This window comes from Engraulis encrasicolus, unplaced genomic scaffold (genome assembly GCF_034702125.1).
Source record: "Engraulis encrasicolus isolate BLACKSEA-1 unplaced genomic scaffold, IST_EnEncr_1.0 scaffold_448_np1212, whole genome shotgun sequence".
In the NCBI taxonomy this organism is placed as follows: Eukaryota; Metazoa; Chordata; class Actinopteri; order Clupeiformes; family Engraulidae; genus Engraulis; species Engraulis encrasicolus.
The window spans coordinates 2,592-18,362 of NW_026945751.1; the positions used below are offsets into that span (position 1 = coordinate 2,592).

At 45.1% G+C, this 15,771-nt stretch overlaps 1 long non-coding RNA gene across 1 annotated transcript; it reads right to left on the reverse strand.

Annotated features, from left to right (window-relative positions):
- Nucleotides 1–325: 325 nt before the first annotated feature.
- LOC134444073 (uncharacterized) lies at nt 326–14,880 on the reverse strand. Its single transcript, XR_010033861.1, has 4 exons — nt 14,541–14,880; nt 14,344–14,429; nt 13,966–14,082; nt 326–446 (listed from the first exon to the last, which is right to left on the reverse strand). It is a non-coding gene; the product is annotated as an uncharacterized LOC134444073 (long non-coding RNA).
- Nucleotides 14,881–15,771: the final 891 nt, after the last annotated feature.

Below are 15,771 nucleotides of genomic sequence, written 5' to 3' on the forward strand. Positions count from 1 at the left end.
CATTATGCCCATTCACAAATGTTAACTTTTTAACAGATATTTACCACCACCAAAGTATTCAACATGACTGGGAAATTTGCACTTTTCATACATGAAAAGGGGGATCTTCTCCATGGTCCGCCATTTTGAATTTCCAGAAATAGACATTTTTAGCTGCAAAACTCACTACACTTTGGTAGCCTATTCATGCAAAAATCTAAATTAGCAGTAGACAGCACAGTTTCAATGAGCACCATAGATGCAATACCTACTCTGGCCACAATTTTACACAGTGCACCTTCAAGCAAGAGCAAACAATGTTTTTAAAAAATGAGCTGCTTACAAATTATGCATTTTAGTATTCTTTATTGTTTTGTTTCTTGTTGGGTGTGTGCCAAAGCGGTCGGCTGCCAGATCCATCTCCACATTTTTGATAGCGTTCATCTCTCCCTTGTTGCCTCTTCACACTGTAAGATATTAAAAAGCACACAAAGCAGAAGGGAAACGTTAGACTTACTGCAGATGTATGTGCAGGCACAAATTGCATACGATTGTGAATGAACTGACACATGCAGGTGCTGGCCAAAAAATTAGAATATCATGAAAATGTTTATTTATTTCCATAATTCCATCAATAATGTTACACTTTCATAGATTATAGATTCACGACCCACATTTTAAACTATGCCAATAATTTGTTTATTCTTGCATATTTTTGGCTTCAAGAAACCATGAATTAAGTAACTCACAAAATTAGAAGATTGTGATGAAATCACCATTCTCTTCAGAAAAAAAGAAAAATATCAAATCAGTTAAAATTCTCGACTTTCTAAATAACATGTCAATGTTTAATATTTGGTTAGAAATGTAATCGCCTTAATCACGGCAATGATGTATTTAACATTTCAGTCAATGGCACACATGCTTGACAGCATCAAATGCAAATTTGTTTATCATGGTCTCATCAGAGTCAAACAAACTAAGGATATGGGTTACTGGAACCATGTCCTGTGGTCTGATGACATCAAGATAAACAAATTGGCTTTAGATGGTGTCAAACGTGTGGTGGTAAAAAGCGATGTGTACAAAGGAAAGTGCCTCATGCTGAAAGTCAAGTATGGTAGTGGGAGTGGCATGGCTTGGGGCTGTGTGGGTGCCATCAACAGTAGGAAGCTGAATTTCACCAAAAGAAATATGCTTGTCAACATGTACTGTAACTACTGAAACAGATCATGATACTCCCTATAGGATTTCATTCGAATCTCACACACATCAATTATAGCCAGGTGCAGACTCAAAATGTAAAAGTTAAATGCAAGGCAAGGATAAAACGCACAACAATGACCTCCCTTTTAATCCCTTTAAATTTCGAGACAATTCAGGCCAACACGGCCCCTTCTCAGACACTATGATAGGCGTGTACTCACTTTTGCACCAGCATAATTTCACAAAAATGGGCAAATATGTCATTTAAGTTATACAATTGGCCTTAATTTTCTTATGTAAGCTCAAAAGATGTTGTATTACACTTACTCTATGAGCGTTTTGGGAATAACTTGTGTAACAAAATAACAAAATGTTAGTTTTCATCAAGGGTATACTCATTATTGCTGTGCACTGTATATTTGAATAATTTCTTAAAAATGTGGGAACATGGAGCAGCAGGAATAAGCTGTGGGACCAATGGGCTGTGGGAACATGACCCCGTACACAGAACATACAGTCAACCTAGCCAAGTAGACAGTAGGTATTCCATGCACTTTCAGGCCACCAAAGAACAGCATCAGGCAAGCTCTGGTTGAGTGGGTTTGGTGTTGTACAACAAGTGTGTGTGTGTGTGTGTGTGTGTGTGTGTGTGTGAGAGAGAGAGTAAGTGAGAGTGAGAGAGTGTGCGCACCAGCGTGCATGGGCTTTATTGCATAACATAAAAACAACTTACTTCATACATTCTGGTGGTGTCCGGGGGCTTCTTGAATATGAAGTGATTCCGACCCAGCAGAGTAGAAGTCCTGTCCTTTCATTTGAGTCCTACAGCAGAAAAAGAATAAATAATTATGAATAATAGCTATTGAGATTTCACTGTGAACATATTTAGTACAATTGGCATCCATGTTTACANTTAGTTTAGTTNATTGGTTTATTTCATCAGGGACCATGTGCAAAGTACATTAGTTACAAAGTAAAAAAAAAAAGATGAATTGCACCACATTATAGCTAAAAGCTAATTTCCATCTGCATTCCCTGGGCAGGTAAGAAAACATATAACACACACACACACACACACACACACACACACACACACACACACACACACACACACACACACACACACACACACTAAAATATGTAATATGCAAAAACTACCATATGCTCAGTGTCAAAACAAGTATGTGCAAAACTATTAGTGGTGACCAGACTGGGTACATGAAAGCCATTTCTTCACTCCAAGTGAGAATGAATAAAAGTTTGTAATGCCTTTTATGTGGGTGGGAAGGGCATTCCATTATTTAGTTGCTCTGCAAACACAGATTGTGCAAATTTATGCTGTTACCCGGCTTGGGAGGCTACTATTTCCTCTGGTGGTAGATCTAGTTGTTCTGCTAATATGTTCAGAGCAAGGATGGATAAAAGTTTTCAGAGGTGGTGGAGCAGAATTGTGAATAATTTTGTGCACAAGTCGCACAGCAGAATATAGAATTAGGTTGTCAAAACTGAGCAAGTAATACTTGTCCAGTATGGCACAACACAATGGTGAAATTGAGACGGACGTCTGTCCAAAACTTTAAGAATTCATTCATGGTAGTCTTGTTAGCCTGAGACCAGCTTGACATACATTAGTGTAAATGAGACAGTATCATGCCACTTACATTAGTCAGGCTTGTTAAGTCAATATTCCATAAGAATCTTTCACTTGGTGATACAAGCACCAAATCAGGTACACAGGTTCTCCAGGGCCTACTCTCCCAGAAAAGGTCGCTATCCAGGTGAAAAAACAAGATGGCGGCCATTTTTCAAGATGGCCGCCTCATTAAAGGTGAAAAAAGCTGTTTTCATCTTAGAATGCCAAGTAATCAAGACATCTGAGTGATGGAAATAAAATGTATGAATTCTGACCAGGACAACTTGTAGCGGCGCTTACGGGCGGGCACTGAATAAGCCAAAGTTCAGGCGCCAGACAGGCCTTTAAATCCTGTCATTAAATTATAAGCTTCCGCCAGCAATAAAATAATAAGTCAAGAACGAACGACAAACCAAGGATTCCAACCAGCACGTCTTTATCAAGACTCAAAACACAAAAAATAGACTATTAACAAAAAAAACAAAAACTAGCCGAGCCAGTTACAACAAGACAACAAGACAATCAACTCGCTCGTCAGCGAGACAACCCCCAGAAAGAAATATCAAAACTAGAACCAAAGTTATCAGTGTGTGTGTATGAAGGAGAAAAGAAAAGGATATCAGTGTTTGGATGTAGGGGAGTGCGTTATGTGCGTGTGTGCATGTGTGTGTGTCTAGGATGAAGCTCCTAGCAGAGCGCGCAGCGTGTGTGTGTCTGAGGTGAAGCCCCTAGCAGAGCGCGCAGCGGCGGGAGGGGGTATGTGAGTTTTGGAGGAGAAGCAGAGCGACAGGAGGAGGTATGTGCGTGTGTGCATGTGTGTGTGATTGTAGGTGAAGCAGAGCGATTGTCCACTGCAGCGTGGGAGAGTTACTCAGAGCGCATGATACTCCAAACGCAAGGAAAGGATTCGGACTCACGTTTGGCTGGAGTGGCGGATATTGGGTCTGTTCGGGAGTCTTTGGGCAACAACAGACCCGGCCAACGACTTCCTTTTGGCGCTCAGATCGCCTTCCGAGTCTTCCCCAGTCTGTACTTCCTTTGTGGCAATTGGGTAGCGGTTGCGCTAGCACTCGTACACTGTAAGTTGGTGGCTTCGCTCTGGTGCTTCTCTGTGCTTCTCTCTCTCTGTCCTCGTGTCCTCTGTGTCCTTCACGAGAATGCTCAAAAAAACTAGCATCTTACAAGCGGTGCCATCTTACGGCCACACCCCTCAATCAGATCTCGCTGCAGGTGCGTCTCATCTTCCGGTAGAGAAGTGGCCTCAATTAGGTGTGTGTGTGTTGGTGGGTGCAGTGTGCTACTGGGGCAGTGGAAACAATAAGTCTCGGAGACCAGGGTGGAAATGAATTCCGCCACACTCCCCCCTCCATGGGAAGACAACCCATGGTTGGCAAGAGATGTGGCTACGTGAAACCAAGGAAGTCGTCGTCACTAGACTCATCTTCAAAAACTTTTAAGAGGGCCTCTCTCTCCTGCCGTTCGACCTGTGCCGCTGTGGGATAGCAAGGCTTCATGTTGCAGACGTGCACATTGTGCCGATCTTCCCCCGTGTCCTCCCGGACTACCTCATAGTTGACAGGGCCTAGCTGCTGTAAGACTCTGTAAGGACCTTTCCATCTGGGCGCCAGCTTCGCAGAGAAGTGTTTGGCCTTGGACGACAGAACATGGTTGCGCACCCACACTCTGTCCTTAGGTAAGTATTCAACATCTTTTCTGTTTTTGTTGTAGTTCCCAAGTTGTCTGGCTTTTGCCTTCTTGCTGCTAATGTGTGATTTCTTTTGCAGGTCTGCCAAGTGTTGCACAACATTGTATCCGGCATCATCAGGGTTGAGGTTCTGTCCTCTAAGGAGGTTGTCCATGGGACTACGCAGTTTCCTTCCCAGGTGTAACTCGGCAGGAGTAATTCCGGTGGTCTCATGGACAGCGGAGTTGAGGGCGAAACGGAGTTCAGGTAGGTATTGGTCCCATTTTTTGTGATTGTCTGTGACGTATGAGGCGATCATGGACTTCAGGTTTCGGTTGACCCTCTCGGTTAGGTTCGTTTGTGGGTGGTAAGTGGTGGTAAGTTTGGGTGTGACTTTCCAGGTCTGGCAGAGTTCCTTGAACACGCTGGAGACGAACTGCGGCCCTCTGTCGGACAGGATGTGGTCAGGCACGCCCCAGCGGGTAAGTATTTCATCACGGACAATGCGGGCTACCACGGCAGCAGAGGCTGTGCGGAGTGGGAACAGTTCTACCCAACGGGTGTAGTAGTCAACAAGGACAAGGAGGTGTTCATGCCGGCTTGAGCTGCGGGGTAGAGGCCCCATGAGGTCTACTCCCAGCATCTCGTTGGGGTAGCTTACGGCTGTCTGTTGAAGTTTACCGCTTTTCTTACGGCTTTCACCTTTGCGGGTCTGGCAGATTTTACATTCGCGCACAAAGCTGCGGACCTCATCCCACATCTTTGGCCAGTATGCTACGTTATGAACTCTCTTGTAGGTCTTGAACATGCCTTGATGTCCACACCAAGGAGAGTCATGGTATGCAGACAAAAGTGAAGGGATGAGTATTTTAGGTACCCACACTCTGAAGTGCTGCTTGTCATCCTGTGTGATTTTCCTGTACAGTGTGTCATCGAGCACTGCATACTGTTCCTCCGTCTCCTTACAGCCTCTAGCCAGGTTCTCCAGAACTGCCTGGATCTTGGGGTCTTTATGCTGTTCCTCCCAGAGCGTTATGGAAGAGAAAGGGAAATCTTCTGACCCGTCTTGACTTACGGCCAGCACGCATGAAGGTCCAACAGTCGAGCGGGACAGAGCATCGGGTGCCACATTGAGTTTTCCCTTTCTGTATTCAATGATGAAATTGAATCTCTGGAGGCGGAGAGCCCAGCGAAGAAGACGACTGGATGTCTTGGTGCTGCTAAACACCCACTGCAAGGCGGCATGGTCGGTCACTACGGTGAAGGTTTTTGGTTCCAGGTAGTGCTGCCATTTCTCTAGGGCCCAGACCACCGCAAGGCATTCCTTCTCAGTAGCAGAATATTTTTTTTCTGCCTTGTTCAGGCTTCTGCTTGCGAAAGCAATGACCTCTTCGTGGCCGATCCCCTTCTTCTGGGTCAGGATGCCACCAAGCCCCAAGTCACTGGCGTCAGTGTATACATAGAAAGGAAGAGACAAGTCAGGGTGACCAAGCACGGGAGGAGATGTAAGGTGGTCTTTCAAAGTCTGAAAAGCATGCTCACATTTGTCATCCCATCGGAAGACATGGCCTTTCTTCTTCAGAGAGTTGAGTGGTTCAGCAATCTGCGAGAAACCAGGTACAAAGCGGTGGTACCATCCTGCTAGCCCAAGGAACCGCTGCACCTCCTTGACTGATGTTGGAGCCGGGTAGGCCTTGATGGCTTCCACTTTTGCGGGGTCTGCAGTGATGCCCTGGGCAGATACGATGTGGCCCAAGTACTTGATTTCCCTCATGCAGAATTTGGATTTTTTCAGGTTCAGGGTGAGACCTGCTGTGTGAAGTTTTGTGAGTACGGCATTGAGGTCTTGGAAATGGCGTTCCACAGATGGTGAGTAAATCACAATGTCGTCAAGGTACACTAAACATATCTTTCCTTTCAGGTCGGCCAAGACCAAGTCCATTAGGCGTTGGAAGCTGGCTGGGGCGTTCTTTAAGCCGAAGGGCATGACTCTGAATTGGAAAGTGCCCATGTGGGTGATGAATGCCGTCTTTGCCACGCTTGCAGGGTCCATGGCGACCTGCCAGTAGCCACTATTTAAGTCTAGCGTGGAGAAGATTGCGGAACCCGCAAGTGACTCAAGGAGTTCATTTATGTTTGGTATTGGGTAGGCATCAGTCTCTGTGACTGCATTGAGCTTTCGGTAATCGACACAGAATCTGAGTGTTCCACACTGTTTTGGGACAAGAACGACTGGTGAAGTCCACCCCGAATATGATGGCTCAATCACTCTTCCATCAAGCATCTCTTTCAGGTGCTGCTCTATGATCTGACGTTTTACAGCAGATTTCCTGTACGGTTTTTGCTTGATGGGTACTTCACTGGTGGTGTGGATTCTATGTTTCAGAACATCAGTCCGTCCTGGTTTAAGAGTGCACAGATCTGGCTTTGATTCCAGTAACTGTCTGAGACCAGCCTTCTCCCAGTTTTCCACCTCTGCGTTCTCGACTGCAAGATCTATGTAATCTTGAGCGGTCAGCTTCAACGGCTCTTCTGGTATGTAAGGAGGAGGTATGCAAGACATAAGAGTAGTCATGTGTGGTGTATTGTGTAGTGTGGTGTGTGCATCATTTTGTAGGAACAGGTATTTCTCAGGTCTCCCCTTGAAGCTATACTGATAGTCAGCTGCATGGATTTGCAAGCCGCTGTGGACTAAGTAGTCAAGTCCAAGCACCACTTTGTAGGCCAGAGCTTTAGGGGGTAGGACTGCCACTTCGTAGGTGCATGCAACGTCACCTAGGTTGACGGTCACTTCGACTTTGCCCAGGGGTGTTTCACTCTCGCCATTGGCCAAGAAGAGCGGTCCGCTAATCCAAGGCTTCAAGTCTTCTTTTGGCCGTTTGAGAGCTTTCCAGACCAACTCATGGATGAGTGTGTAGCTGGCCCCTGTGTCAACGATAGCTCTGCCATTCCACGGTCCAATATTGATGGTGACTACCAGTTGTCGTGGGATAGTGAAGGAGCGTCCTGCCAGTACATTTTCTGTCTGTGAGACTGTGAGAGTGACGCTTCCACTGCCCAGCTGTGCTGGCTTGTGTGGTCGGGGATTGTTCTTTTGATGATGCTGTGTGTTTTGGCGGCCTCCAGAGGCTTGGTATTGTGGGCAGGAACCAGGAAGGTGTTGCCCTTTGCAGCGCCAGCAAGTGATCAGTGTGTCTGTGTCAGTAGGTTTGTGAACGCTGCCCCTCTGTGGGTTCTTATCTCGGGTGTGGTGTTGTGTCTCATACAAGGATTGTTGTTCTAGGTCTTTCTCCAGCTGATGACCTAGTCTGACCAGCTCTTCCACAGTCTGGGCTCGACCGCGTAAGTAGGTAGCCAGCTGTGGTTTTATGTTTTTCAGAATCATTTTGACGATCTCTGCCTCAGTGATGGTAGGTTTCCACTGTTTACACAGGGCACGATATGAGAAAGAGAAGTCACGGATAGATTCATTCACTTTTTGTTTGCGGTTTCTCACACGGTCTGTGAGTTCCTCCTCATAGTCGTCAGACAAGAAAGCTGTCAGGAATTTTTTTTCGAATTGGGCCCATGTGAGGACCTCGGTCATGGCGATTTCCCACCAGTCTCTAGCTGTGCCATGGAGAGCGGTTCTGAAAGCTGCCAGAATCTCTGTGTCTGTCAGTGGGTGTATGGCCAGAAAGTCACGGCATTTGGAAAGGTAAAGAACAGGGTCTGGATCATCATTTGTTTTGCCAAAAGTGGGGAATGACAATTTCAGAACTTTCAGATGATCTGATTTGACTCCAGTAAGTGGAACGGTTGCCATGGATACAGGCAGTGAAGCTGGAGTGGCTGCAGCAGAAGTGTGAGCAGCTGACAGCTTGGCAAGTGGAGAAGCAGTCAAAACATGTTGCTCTAAATTCTTTTCAAGCTCCTGGATCTTGTTGGTAAGTATATTGTATTCTTTGGTGATGTGTGTAGGGAGATGTGCTAATGAAGTGCTCATTTGATTTGTAAGTCTTGCACAGGTGTCCACATTTTGTGAAAGGTGTTGGCAATCAGATTCAAAAGCTCTTCTCTGTGTCAAGATCTCCTGCTGTACCTCTGCTTGTAACTGTTCAACCATGAAGCGGATTTCAGAAAGTTGTGTAGCATTTTGATTTTTGATTTCCTCTGTGATCATGGTTTTAATGCCTTTTAGCACGTTATCCCATTCACTTTCCGTTTTTTGTTTACTTTCAGTAAGTGTTGCATTGACTTTTGAGAATTGCATTTGTGCATTGTCTGACATGTTCTGCAGTCTTCCTTCCAGGTGAAAACGACTCCTCATCACTTGTTTGGACAGTTCACTCATCTGAGACTCTTGGTGTTTCAACTTGTCAAAGAGCACAGCCCAGTGATCGGGGGTTTGTAATGCCAGTGCCCCAAGGGTTCGGGCTGGCGTAGGAAGATTCAATGGCAAGTCTTGCTGGAGTGAGGTACTGGAAGACCATAAGGAAGAGTGTTTCAAGTCAGCATCCAATGGAGAGCCAGTTGCGGCCTGTGTATGGTCTGTATGAACAGCTGGGAGTGCATCTGTGAACAGATTGGGCGGCCCAGTGGCCAGCACAGGGGATGCTGTAGTTACAGCAGGTAGTGGGTCTCCAGCAACAGTGGTACTAGACAGCTGTAATTGCACTTGGTGTGTAACTTGAGGGGTTTGTATGTCAGGGGGTGACGCAAGTTGTGCTGGTAGAGTAACTTCAGGTTGGTTCTCCTGTTCTGCCATTTCCAAGTTCTCTGGTTCTGACATCGTTACTGTATACTTTGCACCATGCGCTTCAAGTTTGGTTGTGTGTTGTGAAATGTTGTGTTAATAAAGAGGAATGTTGTGTGCAAAATGTTTGTGTCAGGTGCTTGTGTGTGTAGTGAAAAAAGTACCCAATGCAAATCAACAACCCTCAAAAAGGCAGTTAAACACAGTAAGTAAATGCTTAAGCAACAGGCACAAGATAAGTGAGTTCAACAAGAATGAGAAAATTCAAGAGTGTGGCAACAATAAGTCAACACAGACCTGACTATGAATTTCAGCACATCAATAAACAGTGTGAATACATAGCATTGCAACACATCAAAATAGCATAGCAGCACAGCATGAATGAACAATTCAACACAGCATAGCAGCATAGCAGAGGATGCACAGCTCAATTTCAACAGTATTTTTTTTTTCACTTTTTTGTCCACAAGTGCCCGCACTAGTCAAGAAACGTCCAGAGCACAAAGTTCCTTCATATGAATGTAAATGACGCAAATGTGTGCACGCGCTCATGTGTGTACGAATGTATGTGTTTTGTGAGTGTGTGCAGATGCTCGCACCAAGCGAGATGAGGAAAAGTTCAGTTCGTGAGATCAGTCCCGTTATAGAGTAATCACAAGTGTCCCTGTTCAGGCGCCATTCTGTAGCGGCGCTTACGGTCGGGCACTAAAAAAACCAAAGTTCAGGCGCCAGACAGGCCTTTAAATCCTGTCACTAAATTATAAGCTTCCGCCAGCAATAAAATAATAAGTCAAAAACGAACAACAAACCAAGGATTCCAACCAGCACGTCTTTATCAAAACTCAAAGACACAAAAATAGACGCTTAACAAAAAAAACAAAAACTAGCCGAGCCAGTTACAACAAGACAACAAGACAACAACTCGCTCGTCAGCGAGACAACCCCCAGAAAGAAATATCAAAACTAGAACCAAAGTTATCAGTGTGTGTGTATGAAGGAGAAAAGAAAAGGATATCAGTGTTTGGATGTAGGGGAGTGCGTTATGTGCGTGTGTGCATGTGTGTGTGTCTAGGATGAAGCTCCTAGCAGAGCGCGCAGCGTGTGTGTGTCTGAGGTGAAGCCCCTAGCAGAGCGCGCAGCGGCGGGAGGGGGTATGTGAGTTTTGGAGGAGAAGCAGAGCGACAGGAGGAGGTATGTGCGTGTGTGCATGTGTGTGTGATTGTAGGTGAAGCAGAGCGATTGTCCACTGCAGCGTGGGAGAGTTACTCAGAGCGCATGATACTCCAAACGCAAGGAAAGGATTCGGACTCACGTTTGGCTGGAGTGGCGGATATTGGGTCTGTTCGGGAGTCTTTGGGCAACAACAGACCCGGCCAACGACTTCCTTTTGGCGCTCAGATCGCCTTCCGAGTCTTCCCCAGTCTGTACTTCCTTTGTGGCAATTGGGTAGCGGTTGCGCTAGCACTCGTACACTGTAAGTTGGTGGCTTCGCTCTGGTGCTTCTCTGTGCTTCTCTCTCTCTGTCCTCGTGTCCTCTCTCCTCTGTGTCCCCACGAGAATGCTCAAAAACTGGCATCTAACAAGCGGTGCCATCTTACGGCCACACCCCTCAATCAGATCTCGCTGCAGGTGCGTCTCATCTTCAGGTAGAGAAGTGGCCTCAATTAGGTGTATGTGTGTTTGTGGGTGCAGTGTGCTACTGGGGCAGTGGAAACAATAAGTCTCGGAGACCAGGGTGGAAATGAATTCCGCCACAAACTTAATAGTATCAATATTTCATAAGGCAGGCCTTACATGACTGAAAATGCATATTTATGACATACAGCTGTCCGATAGCAGGTATTCATTAATACATACTAACCTTGCCATCACTGTTGGAATACAATGTCATAAAAACAATTTTGTTGAAATTCTGTATTAGAGTGATGTTATAGCACAACCAGGGCACACTGGTGACATCATTGCTGTGAGACTCAGCATGGGGTTCAGTGTCGGCTTGTGGTACAATAGCTGTAGTTGTAGTTTACTAACTCTTTTAGTAGTATACTTACTTTAGTTGTTAGTATTTATAGTCTCCCATATCCTATCTAATAAGACCCTCTATATAGCTTAACTAGAAATGTAGTTAGTGTAGTTAGAAATTTAGTTAGATAGCCACACCTGAATTGACAGGATGTGCCAGCGCGGGAGACCCGAGCCAAGGGTAACGGGGCTTCAGTTACCCGGATGGTGTACAGATCGCACGGGACTTAAATGACACTGGATGAACGATCGGGCTGGGTGTAGGGCAGAAGTTGCCTGATTTTCATAGACTTCAGATCACATACCGCGATTCTGGTCTGACCAAGACTATAACGATTAGCGTTTCCATACAGAAGTTTGTTTCCATGGCCTGGTTAGCCTGCCTCCCTCGGCTTGATACTGGTTGAGGGCTGTGCCGAAGTTTAAACCGAACATTTCTTAGCCCGATAGAACGTCTCTGCTTAAACCACGTCACTGCCTTGAACACTCCTCTACCCAGGACGGTTGAAAATGCTCAGTTGATTGGTTCCAGACAAAGTGGGTGGAGATCCCGCTGTAGTGGGATTGAGCAAGCTCCTGGCCCTACTGTGTGTAGCTGTCACCAGTAGGGTGGAGCCCGGCTGGGCAGAAGATGACTGAACCTTGTTGTGTCCCATATCTCAATGTGCTTTGATATTTTGTACGGTTGGGTGGTAAAAGGATAGCCCCTCTGCCTTTAACCGTATTACACAAGATGTCTGCTAAAAATCCATTGAACTGCAGTACATGTCTGGAACAACACCTCAAGCACCCTGACCCTGAGCACGGGGTCCAGCAAGGTTGTGTGCTTAGCCCCCTGCTGTTCACGCTGCTGACACATGACTGCACAACGACCCATTGCACTAACCATCTGATGAAGTCTGCGTACGATATAACACTGGTGGGCCTCATCCCTAAGGGTGACGAGACTCACTACAGAGAAGAAGTAGACTTGCTGGTCAGATGGTGCAAGGACAACAACCTCCTACTGAATGTCAACAAGACCAAGTAGATTGTTGTCAACTTTCAGAGGGGCCAAAAACAACTGTTACCACTGACCATCGACGATGATGTTGTGGAGAGAGTGAGCAGCACAAAATTCCTTGGAGTGCACATCAGTGACGACCTCTCTTGGACCACAAACACATAATCACTGGCGAAGAAGGCCCAACAGCGCCTCTACTTCTTGCGCAAACTGAAGAAGGCAAGTGCTACACCCTCCATCATGACAGCATTCTACAGAGGAACCATCAAGAGCATCCTGACCAGCTGCATCACAGTGTGGGGAGGAGGTTGCACAGAGCAAAACAGGAAGACACTCCAGCACATTGTGAACACAGCGTAGAAGATCATTGGAGCGCCACTCCCCTCCCTGCAGGACATTTACACCACCCGCCTCACCCGAAAAGCACTGATGATCACCAAGGACATAGGTCACCCTGCACACAAACTGTTCAGTCTCCTGCCCTCTGGAAAGAGGTACAGGTGCCTCCGCTCCTGTACCACCAGGCTGGCAAAGACCTTCATACACCAACCAATCAGGATGCTGAACTCTTAATCTGCCCTCCTATCACTGATAGCCCCCCCTCAACACTGAATTGTGATTGAACATTCTACTTGCACTAACTCACAATACACACACACACACACACACACACACACACACACACACACACACACACACACACACACTGAACTAACTCAAAAGCACACACAAACATGCACACACATATTGCTGCTGCTTCATGCCTGTTACTTAATGACTGTACTGGATACCAACTAGTTGTAAATATTGCACATTACAATTGCTTACTTTATATTTATTATTATTTCACAATGCTACTCTCACCATGTCAGAATCGTCACAATAGGACATAACTGAATATGTACAACAATACCTCTTCTTAATACATGTTCTATGTATGCCTGCTGTTGCCCAGTCTTGCACTTTATATCTCTGTAAGGGTATTGTATAACCCTTGCAAAATGCAAATTGAAAGCCCTGCCAAATGGGGGTGGCAAAAAGATGGTGAGACCTTGAAAGTTCTCTGGTCAAAGCTTCCTGCAATTGTGGAGAGTTGCCAGCAACTGACAAAATGTGGATGCAAGACTGACTGCCGAGGAAGATGCAAATGCTATTGCTTTAGCCTCAACTGTACACAGTTATGTTCCTGCAAATGTGAGGACAAAAAAGAGCTAATCCAACATGTGCATCAGAGAGTTTTCCTACCAAAACAACAAACCCAAACAACAGACATGTAATCATTATAGGCATACTGTTTTTGTAATATTTAGAATCATTCAGTGAGTGTTAGTTTATTTACATGTAATTATGAAAATACTATAATTTTCAATATTTTCGGTTTATTTTGAATGTATGATTGAATTTTCCATGCTCAACTTAATATATTGCCATACATAAATATTCAAAATATGATCAGTCAATCAAAATATACATAAAAGCCATTTAAAAGCAGTTCAATTGGCGGCCATCTTGGAAAATGGCCGCCATTTTGGTTTTTCACCTGGATAGCGACCTTTTCTAAAAGGGTAGGGTCTGGAGTACCTCTGAACCAAATTTGATGCTTGTATCACCAAGTGAAAGATTGTTTGAGGTAATTGCTGCACTACATAGGTCTCAGCAGGATCAACAGTTAAAGAAGTTAAATTGTCAGCTCATACACTCACATGACAGTCCAAAAAGGTGTTCAGTGGCGGCTTCTTCTCTCACTTGCAGCTTCATACACATCGAGCGATGTTGATGCCAGGTCGATCAAGGAATGACTGTGCCTACTGTTTACAATTCTACCCAAAGCAAAAAGAAAAAGAAACACAAAAAGGTTGAAAGTTTGTCATAGAAATACATAGAACATACAATAAACCTATTCAAGTAGACAGTAGGTATTCTATGCACATTCAGGCCACCAAACAACAGCATCAGGCAAGCTCTTATTGAGTGCTGTACAACAAGTGTGTGTGAGTGAGTGAGAGAGGGGGGGCGGGGTGGGGGGGATGCGCGCGTGCCAGTATGCATGGGCTTTAATGCATAACATAAAAACAACTTACTTCATACATTCTGGTGTCCAAGGGCTTCTTGAATAAATAGTGATGCCAACGCCACAGAGCAGAATTCCTGTCCTTTCATTTGTGTCCTGTAGCAGAAAAAGAATAAATAATTATGAATAATAGTTATTGGGATTTCACTGTGAAAATATATAGGCCTAGTACAATTGGCATCCATGTTTACAACTCTCGGCTCATACCTTCAAATGACAGTCCAAAAAGCTTTTCAGTGGCGGCTTCTTCCCTCACTTGATGCAGAGGCAGCTTGCTTCATACACATCGAGTAGGCCTAATGCTGGTGTCAGGTCGATCAAGGAATGGCTGAACCTACCGTACAATTCTACCCAACCCAAAGCAAAGAGGAAAAGAAAGACAAAAAAGTTTGAACGTTTTGCATACAACATGCATGCATGAACTTTAATTCACAGTATTTTGATGAAGCCTAATCCATGTTATAGCCTATATCACAATGCAGTTATTAAACTAACAATACGACCATTTAGGATTTGTGTAAATAGGCTACAACAATCAAGGAGTTACAAACTGCGTGATGTCAAATGAACAGTGTTGCCAGATTGGGCTGTTTCCCGCCCAATTGAGCTGCTTTGGATGGCCTTGTGCGGGTAAAAAAATGGCATTAAGCAGAAAAACCCGTCCAATTTTTGCCATAGAAATCAATAGAATTGGGCGGGATTTTATGCTTCTAGGCGGGTTTTGAGCATTTTGGGGGCTAGAAATCATCAGCCTCATCTGGCAACCCTGCAAATGAATTCAGCTCAAGGTGAGCTAATAGCACAACACAGCATGTTTGCTGTCGGCGGCACAACATGGATACGGCCATTAAGCCATCAGAAATTGATTGAAAATAATCGAACACATCATGTACATCACACTCGCACCTAGCTTTTTTTGGCGAATGTTATACAAATCACAGCGGTCCTAGTTACAGAACTACCGGTAGTAGTGCTAGTCGACTAGAAACTACCTTTGTTTCTGTCCCGTGTTGATAGGGTATGTTTGGGATGTTAGCTTCATAAAAGATGATCACCATTACTGCTAATGCCGCTAAAAGTGACTCAAATAGCCCGATTATGGCACATTTTGAGTGGGTTCATCAAAAGCTTATGATGCCACAGCCCGCCAGCCAAAGACAGCAGCAAGTTAGCGCGATGCTGCGGTGTTATGATTCAGTGCTCGGCCAAGCCATTTCACGACACAACAGAGGAGGTAATTAACTCACTGGACTAAAACGCTGAAAGAGAAAGTGGCGACGGCGAGTGAGTGTATTTTACTTCTACCATAGTATTAAGTTAAATAATTACTTACCATTGAATGATCAAGTCACGACAGTGCAGTGTTGGACGAGACGCGACACAGGCGGATAGTTGAGTTCAGCTGAGGTAAACTGAAGAACGGTCTCTCTCTGAGGGT